General features: G+C 34.0%; 1 protein-coding gene across 2 annotated transcripts in view; it reads left to right on the top strand.

Annotated features, from left to right (window-relative positions):
• Window positions 1–15,324, top strand: part of NELL1 (neural EGFL like 1) — an 812,319-nt gene that overhangs the window by 674,054 nt on the left and 122,941 nt on the right. The gene's annotated exons all lie outside the window — the stretch shown is intronic.

Raw genomic sequence — 15,324 nt, 5'->3', positions numbered from 1 at the left:
TTCAGCATGAAAAAAAAAAAAAAAAAAAAAAAAGGAAAGAAGCCAGGCTCTAAAGCAGCTTTGGAGCTGAAGCACCACCTGACAATGACATCTCAGCACTGCACTGGAGAGTTTGCTTACGTGAGAGGTGGCGCCAGCGTGTAAACAGTGAATATGGATGAAAACACAAATAATTTAAGACCCTGAAGTAGAAATTGGCCACAATTAGCTTTACTATTCTTTCTAAGAATCATTTGTTGTCTCCTGCTTTTTTGCTTTCTTGTTGTTTTTGTTCTACCCTTCCTTTTTGTGCATTAATTATAAACTACTAGGATGGCTAGTGCTTTATGAATAATTTTCAGTGTTTGTGCTATTGAATGAGTGCAGTTGTTCACATAAAGACCTCCTGGTGAGAAGCAAAACATGATAGGCATGAAATTGAAGGATCTTTTGTCTTTTTTTCTTTATAGTTGAAATGGAGGAGGGGGTTGTTTATGTCACTTAAAATGGAAATAAGGGTTTTTTTTCCTGATTATAAAATGTTCTGCAGTTTTATTGTAAAACACCTGGATCATATCAAATCATAAAAGGAAAAATAATAATCAGTCTTTGTCTTTCTAACCAGAGATAACCTAACATTTCATACATCCAATTACATTTTCTCTCCATATGTACACATACACACTTATCTCAGCAATCTCCTGACACATGTAAAGTGATGGCACATTTGTTTTGGCACATTCAACACCCTACCAACATTGGATAATTTCATTATCCAAAGACTCAAGTCTTTGCTAATATTACAATTAAAATTAGATTGAAAACATATTTATGATAAATCCATTTTATTGATCTTAGAAATTTTCATACTATGGTTTATTATATTTCCTTATCTTTTCTTTGCATTTTATTCACATTTTTTTTTAATTTTTTTTTTAATTTTTATTTATTTATGATAGTTAGAGAGAGAGAGAGGCAGAGACACAGGCAGAGGGAGAAGCAGGCTCCATGCACCAGGAGCCCGATGTGGGATTCGATCCTGGGTCTCCAGGATCGCGCCCTGGGCCAAAGGCAGGCGCCAAACCGCTGCGCCACCCAGGGATCCCTTTTATTCACATTTTATGTTACCCAGTGTGTCTATTTTCTGCTTTAACCTGCTAATCCTTCTTAAAATCATGTTATTATAATTTATTTGTAATTACTACTTTAAGTGTTGCATATTATTTACTAAATATATTTACAAAGTTCACCAAATATACACACATACATGTGTATGTATTATTTTTAACACTTTATTGAGGTTTAATTGGCATAGAAAAAAAAACAGCTATTTCAAATGTACTATAGGGTAGGTTCTTATATAGTTTTATGCACCTGTACAACCATTACCACAATGAGGGTGGTAAAAGGATATCAACCCTAAAGCTTCCTCATCTGTAACTTTCAATCCCATTTTTCTCTGCCTCTCCTCCAACCAATAATCATGCATCTTCTTTCCCTTACTACATTTTAGAGTTTTCTATCAATAAAATCATACAATATGTACTATTTTTGTCTGATGAATTTCACTCTTTTTTTGTATCTTTTTTTGTTATTCATATATGTTATATTGTGAAGTTTCTGTTGAACTCTTCTATTCATTCTTTTAAATAGAGCTTTTTTAAAATTTGAGTTTTGAGAGGTCCTTACACATGTGGATAAATTCCTTTATCTGATACATACCTTATAAATACTTTCTACAGTGTATGGATTGTCTTCTCAGTTTTTTTTAGATTAAGTTCATGGGATGCCTGGGTGGCTCAATGGTTGAATGTCTGCCTTCAGCTCAGGGTATGATCCCGGAGTCCCTGGATCGAGTCCCACATCAGGCCCCTTGCATGGAGCCTACTTCTCCCTCTGCCTATGTCTCTGCCCCTCTCTCTTTGTGTCTCTCATGAATAAATAAATAAAATCTTTTTAAAAAGTTTATATTTTTGATGAACTCCAATTTATTCTTTCATAGATTGTGCTTTTGGTGTTTCATCTAAGTAATGTTTGATTAACCCATTGTCACAAAGATATTCTTCAATGTTTTCTGTAGAAATTTTAATTTTCAGGTTTTATATCTAAGCATATGATACATTTTGAGTTAATTTTTGGTAAATGAGGAAAGGTACGGGTCAGAGTTTTCTTTTTTTTTTTTTTTTTTTTTTGCATGTGTATATTAATTCTTTCACCATCATTTGTTGAAAATGCTAAACTTTCTCAATTGAATTGCCTTTGCACCCTTGTCAAAAGTGATTTGGCCACATATAAGTGAGCCTGTTTCTTGACTCTGTTCTTTTTCATTGATCTATTTGTCTGTCTTGAAACCAGCACCACATGAATGTATCATTGTAGCTTAATAATAAGGCTTGGGATAAGGTAGAGTGAACCCTCCATATTTTTTCTTCTTTTTCAGAATTATTTCATTTTTTAAAAAAGCTTTCAAACACATTTCCAATTTTCTTTGTTGGTGACCTGTTGACACTAATGAAAATGGATAGTTATGATGCATCTGTAGCTACTGGGAGGTCAGAAAAAATAGAAATCTATTATTGTTCATTTAATTTTTGAAAAATAAAATACCCATCCAAAAATGTAGAGACTCTTTTGATCTGATAGCATAGCTCAAAAAGAAGTGAGCCATCTGTGTCCTTCCTTTTTCATTATAATTTATTTTATTCTAACCACCCTGAGAGATAAATGTGGGGGACGTCCAATGAATTTTTTGCATATTCTTAAAGAAGAAAACAAAGAACAATAAAACATTGCTAATTTAAAAGAAAAATACTTCCAGATCTAGTCTGCTAGAGTGTATTTTGAAAATGCATCACAATTTGAACATTCATATTTCTTTCTACAGCTATAAATATCATTTTGCTATTGAGGAATAATCTGCTATAATTGATATGTCACCTGATGATACTAGTTACAATCTGGATGAAAATTAGAAACGGTGGAGTCATATCTTAGATATCCTAAAAACTTTGAAAGTATAATTGAAAAATAGAAAAAGTTATTATTGCACCAAGCCACTGGAGACATAGATTCTATCCTGAAACATTATCATATTCATTTTAAGATTACATGATGATTTTGGAAGAAAGGCTATATATTAACTCACTGGAAGAAAGCAAAATTTGGACCCCAGAAAAGGAAGAGCGACTGTACACAATGTGGGCTCCTTTTACATTTATTTTTTTTGTATATTTTTTTATTGGAGTTCGATTTGTCAACATATAGTATAACACCCAGCGCTCATCCCATCAAGTGCCCCCCCCCCAGTGCCCATATCCAAGATCTACAAAGAACTTATTAAACTCAACAGCAAGCAAAAAACAAAACAAAACAAACAAACAAACAAAAAACCTCAACAACAAAGAAACAATCCAATCATGAAATGGGCAAATGACATGAACAGAAATTTCTCCAAAGAAGACATACACGTGGCCAATAAGCACATGAGAAAATGCTTCGCATCACTGGCCATCAGGGAAATACAAATCCAAACCACAATGAGATCCCACCTCACACCAGTGAGAATGGTGAAAATTAACAAGACAGGAAACCACACAAATGTTGGAGAGGGTGTGGAGAAAGGGGAACCTTCTTGCACTGTTGGTGGGAATGTGAACTCGTGCAGCCACTCTGGAAAACTGTGTGGAGGTTCCTCAAAGAGTTAAAAATAGATCTTCCCTACGGCCCAGCAATTGCACTGTTGGGGATTTACCCTGAAGACACAGATGCAGTGGAAGGCCGAGACACCTGCACCCCAATGTTTATAGCAGCGATGTCCCTTTTACATTTCTTAATGCTAATAAAATATTTTTAATTCCAATATCGTTAACATATAGTGCTGCATTAATTTCAATTGTACAGTATAGTGATTCAGCTATTCCACACATCACCCAGTGCTCATATCACAAGTACATTCCTTAATCGCCTTCACTGATTTCACCCATCTCCCCCCACACCATCTCCTCTGGTAACCATCTTTTCTCTATACTTAAGAGTCTTTCTTGTTTGTCCCTGTCTTTTTCCATTGCTTATTTGTTCTGTTTCTTGAATTCCACATATGACTGAAAACATATGGTATTTGCCTTTCTCTGACCCACTTGTTTCACTAAGCATTATACTCTCTAGCTCCACCCATGTCCTTACAAATGGCAAGATTTTGTTCTTTTTTGGCTGAATAATATTCCATTGTGTTTATATGTGTATGTGTGTATATCTGTGTGTATCTATATGTGTGTATGTATATATGTGTATATACCACTTTTTTATTAATTTATCTATTGATGGACACTTAGGCTGCTTCCATAATTTAGCTATTGTAAATAATGCTGCAATAAACATATGGATGCATATATCCCTTTGAATTAGTGTCCCTGATTTTTTGGTGGTAAATACCTATTAGTATGATTACTGAGTGATAGAATAGTTCTATTTTTAATGTTTTGAGGAAACTCCAGGCTGTTTTCCACAGCATACATACCCATTTGCAGTCCTACCAACAATGCATGAGGGTTCCTTTTTCTCCACATCCTCTCCAACACTAGCTGTTTCTTGTGTTGTTAAGTTTAGCTATTCTGATAGTTGTGAGGTGACGTCTCATTGTAGTTTTGATTTGTATTTTCCTAATGATGAGTGATGTGGTGGTGAGAGTCTTTTCGTATATCTGTTGGCCATCTGGATGTTGTCTTTGGAGAAATGTCTGGTCATGTCTTCTGCCCATTTTTTCTTTGGATTCTTTGTTTTTTGGGTGTTGAATTTTATGAGTTCTTTATATGCTTTGGATACTAACCTCTTATAAGAGATGCCATTTGCAATTACCTTCTCCCATATGTTGCCTTTTTCTTTTATTGTTTGGTTCCTTCACTGTGCAGAAGCTTTTTATTTTGACATCATCCCAATAGTTTATTTTTACTTTTGTTTCTCTTGCCTAAAGAGGCATATGTAGGAAAATGTTGGTATGGCTGATATCAGAGAAATTACTGCCTGTGTTCTTCTCTAGAATTTTTATGGTTTCATGTCTCACATTTAGGTGTTTAATTGATTTTGAGCTTATTTTTCTGTATGGTGTGAAGGAGTGGTCCAGTTTCATTCTTTTGCATGTAGATGACCAATTTTTCCAACACTATTTTTTGAAGACATTCTTTTGCTCACTGGATATTATTTCCTGCCTTGTTGAAGACTAATTGATCATTTGATTTGAAAATCAATTGACTAATTGATAAGTTTACTCCTGGGTTTTCTATTCTATTTCATTGACCTACTTTACTTTTGTATCAGTGCAGCACTGCTTTGTTCTAGTGTCTATTTTTGTGCTGGTACCATACTGGCATGCATATTACAGCTTTGTAGTATAACTTGAAGTCTAGAATTGTGATGCTTCCAGCTATGCTTTTTTTTTTCAAAATTACTTTATTTATTTATTTTTTTGTGGTTTCATATAAATTTTAAGATTCTTTGTTCTAGTTCTGTAAAAAATGCTGGTGGCATTTTGATAGGGATTGCATTAAATCTGTAGATTACTTTCAGTAGTATAGACATTTTAACAATATTGATTTTTCTAATCCATGAGCCCAGAATGTCCTTCCATTTCTTTGTGTCATTTTCAGTTTCTTTTATTAGTGTTTTGTAGTTTTTAGAGTTCAGTTCCTTCACCTCTTTGGTTAGGTTTATGCCTAGGTATCTTACTGGCTTTAGTGTAATTGTAAATGAGATGGTTTTCTTTTTTTTTTTTTTTTTTTTTTTTTTTTTTTTTTATTTATTTATGATAGTCACACAGAGAGAGAGAGAGAGAGAGGCAGAGACATAGGCAGAAGGAGAAGCAGGCTCCATGCACCGGGAGCCCGACGTGGGATTCGATCCCGGGTCTCCAGGATCGCGCCCTGGGCCAAAGGCAGGCGCCAAACCGCTGCGCCACCCAGGGATCCCATGAGATGGTTTTCTTAATTTCTCTTTCTACTGCTTCATTATTGTTGTATAGAAATGCAACAGATTTCTGCACATTGATTTTTACATCCTGGGACTTCCCTGAATGCATTTATCAGTTCTAGTAGTTTTTTGGTGGAATCTTATGGGTTTTTTGTATATAGTGTCATGTCATCTGCAAATAGTTAAAGTTTCATTTCTCCTTACCAACCTTGATGTATTTTATTTATTTTTGTTATCTAATTGCTGCAGCTAGGACTTGCAGTACTATTTTGACTAAAAGTGGTGAGAGTGGACATCCTTGCTTTGTTCCTGACCTTAGAGGAAAAGCTCTCTGTTTTCCCCCATTGAGTATGATGTTAATGGTTTTTCATATTTAGTTTGTGGTGAGGTATGTTCCCTCTAAACCTATTTTGTTGAAGTTTTTTTTTTTTTTTTCATGAATGGATGTTGTATTTTGTCAAATGCTTTTTCTGTATCTATTGAACTGACTATATGGGTTTATCCCTTCTCTTATAAGACACACCGTGTTGATTGATTTATGAATATTGAACTACCTTTGCCTACTGGGAATGCATCCACTTGATTGTGATGAATGATTTTTTTTTTTAATGTATATATAGTTGGATTTGGTTTGCTAGTATTTTGTTGAGGATTTCATCAGAGATAGTGGCTTGATGTGTGTGTGTGTGTGTATGTGTGTGTGTGTGTTTATCTTGTTTGGGTATCAGGGTGATCCTGGCCTCATAGAATGAATTTGGGAGTTTTTCCTTTATATTTTTTAGAATAGCTTGGGAAGAATAGGTATTAACTTTTCCTTTACTATTTGGTAGAGGGCCACCTCGGTGGCTCACTTGGCTAAGCATCTGACTTTTGATTTTGGATCAGATTATGATCTCCAGGTGGTGAGACTGAGCCCTGCATTGGGCTCCATGATCAGTTGGCAGTCTACTTGAGATTCTCTCTCCCTGTCACTCCACCCCTCCCCCCACTGACATGATCTCTAATCAAATAAATAAATAAATTCTTTGAAAATATTAAATAAATATTTGGTAGAATTCATCCATGAAGCTATCTGATCCTGGACTTCAGTTTTGGTAGGTTATATGTTTCCAGAAATGTATCCATTTCTTTTTGTTTTGTTTTGTTTTCTATCATTTATTTCTGCTGTGATCTTTGTTATTTCCTTCCTCCTGCTGGTTTAGTGTTTTCTTTGTTCTTTTTCTAGCCTTTATGCACAAGGTTAACTTGTCTGAGGTTTTTCTTGCTTCTCAAGGTAGGCCTGTATTGATATAAACTTTCCTCTTAGAACTCCTTTTGCTGCATTGCAAAAGCTTTGGATCATTGTGTTTTCCTCTTCATTTGTTTCCATGTACTTTTTGATTACTTCTTTTTTTTTTTTTGGTTGAGTCATTCATTATTTAGTAGCCTATTATTTAACCTCAAATGTATTTATATTTTATTCAGATTTTTTCTTGTGTTTGAGCGCTAGTTTCATAGCATTGTGGTCAGAGAAGATGCATGGTATGACTTTGATCTTTTTTAATTTGTTGAGACTAGTCTTGATGCCTAATAAGTGACCTATTCTGAAGGATGGTCCATGTAAACTTGAAAAGAATGTGTATTTTGCTTTTTAGAATGGAATGTTCTAAGTATCTCTATAAAATCATCTGGTGCAGTGTGTCATTCAGAGCCACTGTTTCCTTGTTGGTTTTTTATTTGGATAATTTTTCCATCCGTGCAAGTAGGGTGTTAAAATTCTCTAGTGTTATTGTATTAGTATGGATTAGTTTTTTTATCTGAGTATTGCCATATTGGATGCATGAATATTTATAATTGTTACATCTTCCTGTTGGATTTTCCCCTTGCTAATAAAATATTTTGAACAGTCCTTTTTTATCATTCTTGTTACAATGATCTTCCCTTATTCTCTTATTTAGAAGAAATTGATTACTGAAATGCATATATTTTATTAAATAACTACATACATGATTTTAGAAATAAATGGTAGGAAATGAATAGAAGGAATATTTTTTTGCCATGCATATACTAAACATTTTATTTGTATCTTCCGCTTTAATTCTTTGAACAACATTAGCAAGGTTGATATGTCATTTTACTGATTATAAAATTAAGGCTGAGACGGACTGTTTCAGGAATTAAAAACTAGAAAGTGTTAGAAGTGGGATTTAGTTTGAGGATACTAATTCTAAAGCCTATGTTTTTCCTAAAGACAGTTATCCAAATATATTATTATAAAATAACTGTGGGCCACATTAGAAGGAGGCTCTTCTTCAGAGCCTTCATTCAGACTATCAACCTAGTAACTCCATGTATGTCCAGTCCCCACAAAGAGATGTAAATGATTCTGGAAAAATCGGATCAGGAATTCATGTTAAGTGATATTTGGTGGGCTAAAAGAGAATGACATGTATTTTAACTCAGCCTGACAGGTGCTAAATGTTTGGAGCCAACAAATACTTTAGGGAGATGGCTTTTTATCCCCTAAGACATAAATCCTTTTAAGAAGTTTCTTAATTATTTGTTTTGTGTGGTTTGTGTGTGTATGTGTACATGCTTACACACATACATGTATGTGTGTGTAAGAGAAGGACAACATTGTCTAAATGTGGTACTTAATTTCATTACAAACTATTTTTGTACATGAAATATTCTGAGGAAAGTTTTCATAGTAATACACATAATATTCTTAGAATTATTTTGGCACGTGGAAGTTAATTATTGCCAGCCAGGAAAAAACAGAAGTGAGGAAGTTAAGAAATATTTATTGATGTTTCTGTCACACTAGAGATTTGCACATATAAACCCTCATAATATGTTCTTCACAATATATCTGAGATAAGAAGTTCCTTTATTTGAAAGATGAAAAATCTCAATGCAGAAGACATTTATTGTCACTTAGTATATGATCTCTAATGTCTAGAAAATAGTTATTTCATGTATTTTTGCCTGGATATTTTGGTTCTAGCAAGTGGGTAAACCTAGACCCTATTACCCTATTTTGGCCAGAATTGAAAGTTATCTATATTTTTTTTCTTGAATGACCTTGGTAGTTGGTGTCTTTCAAGGATTTATTCATTTTATCCAAGTTGTTTGATTTGTGGCTGTTTATAATATCACCTGATTATTGATTTGACCTCTCTAAACTTTGTAGTTGTAATTTTTCCTTTCTTATCTCTTTGTAACTCTGTTTATTGATTTTATTGACCTTTTCAAAGAATCAGATTTTGAAATTATTGATTTTTCTCTGTTGGTTATCAATTTCTTCCATTACTGGTTGCTACTCTTTATTATTTCCTTCCTTCTGTTAATCTGAGTATAATCTTTTTTAAAGCTTCTTAGGATGGAAACTTAAATCATTGATTTGACATCTTTCTTTTCATAAATGGCTATTCAGTGCATTAAATTTACCTTGAATCATTGCTTTATTGAAATTCCATACATTTCCATCATTTAATTTTCTTTTTTTTTTAAGGATTTTATTTATTTACTTAAGAGAGAGCAAGAGTGAGCAAGCATGAGTGGGGAGAGGAGCAGAGAGGGAAGGACAAGCAGACTCCACACTGAGCGCAGAGCCCAATATGAGGCTCAATCTCAAAACTCTAAGATAAAGAGCGGAGCCAAAATCAAGAGGCAGTTGCTCAACCAACTGAGCCACCCAAGCATCCCTAATTTTCATTTATTTCAAACTCTTGTAGTTTAACCAGTGACTTTCTTTTTGATCCATGAATGGGTGGATGTGGGTATGTGTGGGTGTTGAATATCCAAATATTTGGGAATAATCCAAATACATTTCTATTATTTACTTCCATTTTGATTCTGGTTTTGTCCTAGAACATTAATTATGTGACTTAAATATTTTTTAATTTATTGAGAATTATTTAATAGTCCAGAATATAGTCTAACTTACTAAATGTTCCATAGGGACTTCAAAGGAATTTGGGGTGGAGGATTTTATAGATGTCAAGTAGGACAGGTTAGTTGATAGTGTTAAGTCTTCTGTGTCATTACTAATTTGTCTACTTGTTGCATCATTATTGGAGAGACTATAGATAGTTACTCTGGCTTTCTTTTAATTACTATATGCATGGTAGATCTGGCTATATCTGTGTCTTTACATTTCAATGGCTGACTTTGAGCATATAATCAGGTCTTGCTTTTTTATCCAGTCTCACATTCTCTGCCTTTAACTGGACTACTTAGGCTACTTGCATTTAATGCAATAATTTTTATGGCTGGGTATAATCTATAATTGTTATTTAATCCATACTGCTATCTGTATTTTATTTATAGCATTGATTCTTCATAACCTTCCTCCTACTTTGCCCACCTTCTTTAGGTTTCTTTTTATGATTCCATGTTGTCCTCAATATTATTTTGTTAGCTGTAACTCTTTATTTTTTAAATGGTGCTTCAGGACTTATAGTACATATCTTTAACTTATCACAGTCTACCATCAAATAGTATTAACTTGCTTCACATATAGTGTAAGAAGTTATTACAGGTTCTTTTACAATTTATATAATAATAAACCTCTATTTTCTCCTTTCTTTCCTCTGTGCTATTTTTATCATACATTTTATTTCTACATATGTTGTAAACTCCAAAATATACAAATATTAAGTTTTTAAAGGTAACTTATATTTTCAAAGTTAAAAATGAGAAAAAAACTGTCTTTCATATTGATTCATATGTTTACCACTACCAGAGCTTTTTAATCTTTTATCTTTTAGATTCAAATTCCTTCTGTGTGAAGAATCTCCTTAAACATTCATTGTTCTGTAAGTTGGTTGGTGATGAATTCCCCCAGCTTTTGTTTACCTGAAAATGCCTTTTTATATCTTCATTATTGAAAGATATTTCACTGAATGTAGAATTATAGGTTGACAGTTTTTCCTTTCAATACTTAAAAAAATTATCTTGTCTTTCAGGTTTGAATGTTTTTTGAAGAAAAATGTATGATCATCCTTATCATTTTTCTCTCTCATATAATTGTGTGTATGTTAATCTGGTTGCTTTTTAAGATTTTTTTAATCCTTTGCTTTTGTCCATTTGATTAACATGTGCTTTGGTGGGTTTTGCTGTTAAGTGTTTTTAATGTCCTTCTGTTGGGATTTGTTGAGTTTTTAGATATATAATGTTATGGTTTTCATCAACTTTGGAAAAAAATATGGCTATAATTAAACCATTGTTTCTTCCAGTAAGTTATTTTCTGAATTCCTTTCACCTCTTTTTACCTGGACTCCAATTATCTGTTAGACTGCTTGATATTGTCCTAGAGATCACTTGGAGTCTGTTCATTTTTTTGCTCTTTCTTTACTTCATTGTGGTAGACTTTATTACTGTGTCTTCAGTTTTGCTGATTTATCATCTACAGTGCCTAACCTTCTGTTTGGTTTATATTCTTTCTCTCTGTACTATGGCCTGAATACTCACAGAATGCTAAGGGAAATCACATGACTTTCTCTTTTTTCTCTTAGGAATCCCTGCCCTGTCTGCTCTCTGTAGTGTGAGTTACTTGGTATAAAATATTTTTTAGTTGTTGTTTAACAGGAGTGCATTTCATTTTGGACTAGAGCAAAATTATTCTCTCAGTAGATTTTGATAATATTTTCTTCATATTGATCCTATGTTGTCATTTTTGACAATAACCTCTATGACAAATATTCACTGGAAATCTTTTAAACTACACTTTATAGAAACAAAAAGATAATTAAGAACCTAGGTGCGTCCTCAAGTAGCAAGAGAACTGTGTAAACCAAAGCATAAAATAAGCCAGAGTTTGTGGAAGAAATGTTTAAAGACTGCAGTCAAGAATACAAAATCAGCACGGTAGCAATTTTAACAGAAATATGTATGCACTACAGAGGAAGATACACCCCTGTTTTCTGTAAGACTCTGAAACCAGACAAAGTTTTTCTTTGAAAAGGTGATTCTTTTTAAAATACAATTTATTTTAACCTAATATATTTGACTTCATAAGGCCACGGTAAATTCTGTAACCGTTTGAACAATCCCCTCAGTAAGGTTTCAAAGACAAGCAAATGGTGCTTCCCTTAGGGGATGGTAGTGTAGCAGAGGGAAAAAATATGTAAATAAATAAATTTAAGGAAGTGTTCCAAGACTGAATAAGAAGAGATATGTAAGTGTTGGATTTCAAGAACAAAGGAAGAATGGGCCAGTTCTAGCCGAGCATGTGGAAAGTTTTGATTAAGGAATTTTCTGTGGTCCTGATTCTGAAAAGTGAGTAGTTCTTAGCTAGGTAGATTGATGTGTTGTATGTTGTATGGGTAGAACATCAAGGGGATAAAAATGGAAAAGTAATAGATACATGAATCAGGTGCTTGTGCTCCATCACAAAGAAAAAAAATAAAATATGAAGAGCCCAGAGTGTAATGGAGATAAATGTTGTTGTAGACAAGATTGAATGATAGGATTGAACATTATTCTGTAAAATTCCATTTATTGATTATTGGTTAAGAATAGTGAGGTAAATTCATTTCTTCCAGATTACTTTCCCAAACATAGGCATGGGCGTGAGTTCTCTCCATGAAAACAGTCAATATACAAGTAGTAAGTTTGGAGAGGAAAGCTGAATTTAATTTCAGAGTTTCAAACCTTAAGTTCTCAGGGATATCAACTTAAAGAAAAACAATAGATATTTGAACATACTGTTCTTGGTATAGTTTGTGAGAGAAGTTGGACTAAACATAATGTTTAAGAACTTATGAGCTACAGGTTATTGCCAAAGCTGTTAGTGTTAATTAAATAATCAAGAGGAATAGATTACCTGCAAGAGGGAAAGAATCGTTAGGGAGAAATGAGCAAAAACAGAAGAAATTTGAGTCAGAAGCAAAGGAAAGTGAAAAAAAAGTTAATCGTGTTAGATGCTTAAATTTATTGTGTAATAAATGACAGAAGATTCTGCTGGACTAGGTAGTTAAGAGGTCAGTGGTAACACTTATGACAAGGAGAAATGAGGGTTCAATTAAGATGACAGTAGGAAGATGAAGTAATAGAGAGACCAAGGCTGAAAACTAATCACTCCCTGGGAAACCTGGCTGCAAAGGGAAGAAGATGGTACCCAATGAGAGATACTGTGTAGGAAATTATTATTTTTAGGAAGTAAAACACTTAACTATATTTTTAGCCTCTGTTGTAAGAACTAGTGGAAAGGGAGATGTTGAAAATTTAGCAGGAAATATTCTTAATGACAGTGTGGGTATGTTGAGACCATCTTTTTCATACACAGCTGGTGGGTGTATAAATTGGTATAATCTTTCTGAAAAGCAATTTGATAATGTGTGTAAAGAGCCTTAAAAATACAATTTTCGACCCCGAAAGCCTGCTTATAGAATTCCATGCTGTGGGTAGAATCAGAGACTTAGATAAAGACTTATATACAAGGATAATAATCATAGCATCATTTATAATAATGAAACATGGAAACAATCTTTATGCGCAACAAAGGAGGCATAGTTATATAAATTATAGTGTTTTTTGTAGAGTATTAAACAACCATTGAATATCCTATTTTCAGTGACTTTAAAATTATTGTGCAAAATGCTCTTGCAATACACTGTTGATGAAAAAATAGAAACAAAAAAAACCCTGAATATAGAATAATTCATATGTTGAAAATAAAAATAAAACATTTGAAAGAGATAATATAGAAATGAGTAGGAAAAACTAGATAGTTAAGTAGTGTTTCGGCATAGACTTAAGAAGACTAGACTACAACAGTGACCTTAAAGATTGATTTAGGTAGAGAGGTATCTCTACCTAAATGGAAGAAATAAAAGGATATTTCTGGATGTGGGGAAGGGAATGAAAAGCCTTTTTAACCCTCATTAAATGAAGGGCAAATCCTTTTCCAATATCATCATTACTACCTCCCATGATCAATAACCTATATTGAGGGCTAATTTTGTGTCATGTCATGTCATGTGTTACATGTTTTAATATTCACAGTAGGAACTACTACTAAAGATAAGCAAACCAAGCCATGGAGAAAGTAAGAAGTAGCACATACTAGAACATGGTTGAGCTAGGATTCATTCCCAGTTCTTTTCATCATCACAGCGCAGTCCCCACCCTTCTGCAGAGAAGAGTGGTCAACCTTAATAAGGAGAGACTTAAAACATTTAATACTCACTGGGGAAATCGAAGCATGCTGAGCTGAGACAACAAGAAAAAAAAATGGCTGAATGGTACCAAGGGTCTTTAAGATCTCTCCTTTGGAGTGCCATCAGTTCACAGAATTATGTTAGTTTCTGCAAATGAAGTTGCATGACTTGGTGGTGTAAAAGAGGAGAGAAGGTCAGATTAATTGAAAGTTATGACTCAGTAAGGAGAGTCAAAGAAAAAGTAGGATTTGAACATTTTGAGGGTGTTGACAATAAATGAAGCTAAATGGGATCTAAGCTTAGAGTTTTTACAAATGGGTGAGGAAACGGTGTAAAAAGAAGGGTGGTGGAAGGGACTACAGGACTTGAGGGGGGATTAGGGATGTAGTGAAAAGGGCTTAAGTGACAAGCTGATATAATCTGTTGGCAACAAGAAGGTTGAGGACTTTGAATTTATATGTTTAGGTGAGCCATCCAAAATTCTATGGGAAAAAATGAAATAATTAAACCAGTTTTGTGATGATACAAATCAGGAGCAGAGATAAAAGACTGTGAAATATGTATGAAGTGCTTAGTAGATGAAATAGAGTCACCAGAGAATCTCTAGATGATAGAAATGTGAGGTAGAGCAGAGATAGGCAAGTGGAATGACATGAACTTCAGTGGATGAAGGAGGTTTGCATGAGGACCAATGAAACAAAGATCTAGGAGCAGCAAAGCACACTAGGAGAATGACTCTGGACTTTATTAGCATTGGAGTCATGGATGAGAGGGATTTTCCTAGAGAAGCACGTTATAGCCCCATGCTTAGAACATTGCCTGATGCACAATTAATGCTGAATGCCAGATCATTCTCACCCTGTAGATGAATGAATATAAAATTTAATGGATCCACACCAGGAGGTAGAGGGGTTGTGAAAAGCTGAGGATATGGTGAGATGGGAACTTGTTGACCTTGGAACAGAGTTTCCAAGGAGCATAAGGTAATGTATTTGTAAAGACCAGAAACAGGTGAAAGAACATAATGGGAAAATGCACAGAATGATAGACGGATGTGAATCACAAGAAGCTTGTTAATTCTAATCACATACCTTCTAAGGACTCAGGTACTGTCCAGTGACTAAGGATGGTAAGCATGCCAGATTCTGCTTCAGTTCTTGAAAATGGTTAGCTGGACTTTAAACTCAATTCCCAGAAGGATTGTTGATTGGAGATAGCTACAGAGCTTTTTCCAGAAGGA

The sequence above is a fragment of the Canis aureus genome, chromosome 23 (assembly GCF_053574225.1).
Source record: "Canis aureus isolate CA01 chromosome 23, VMU_Caureus_v.1.0, whole genome shotgun sequence".
Lineage (NCBI taxonomy): Eukaryota > Metazoa > Chordata > Mammalia > Carnivora > Canidae > Canis > Canis aureus.
The sequence above is the reverse complement of the archived record's forward strand: the minus strand, read 5'-3'. Positions and strand labels throughout refer to the sequence as shown.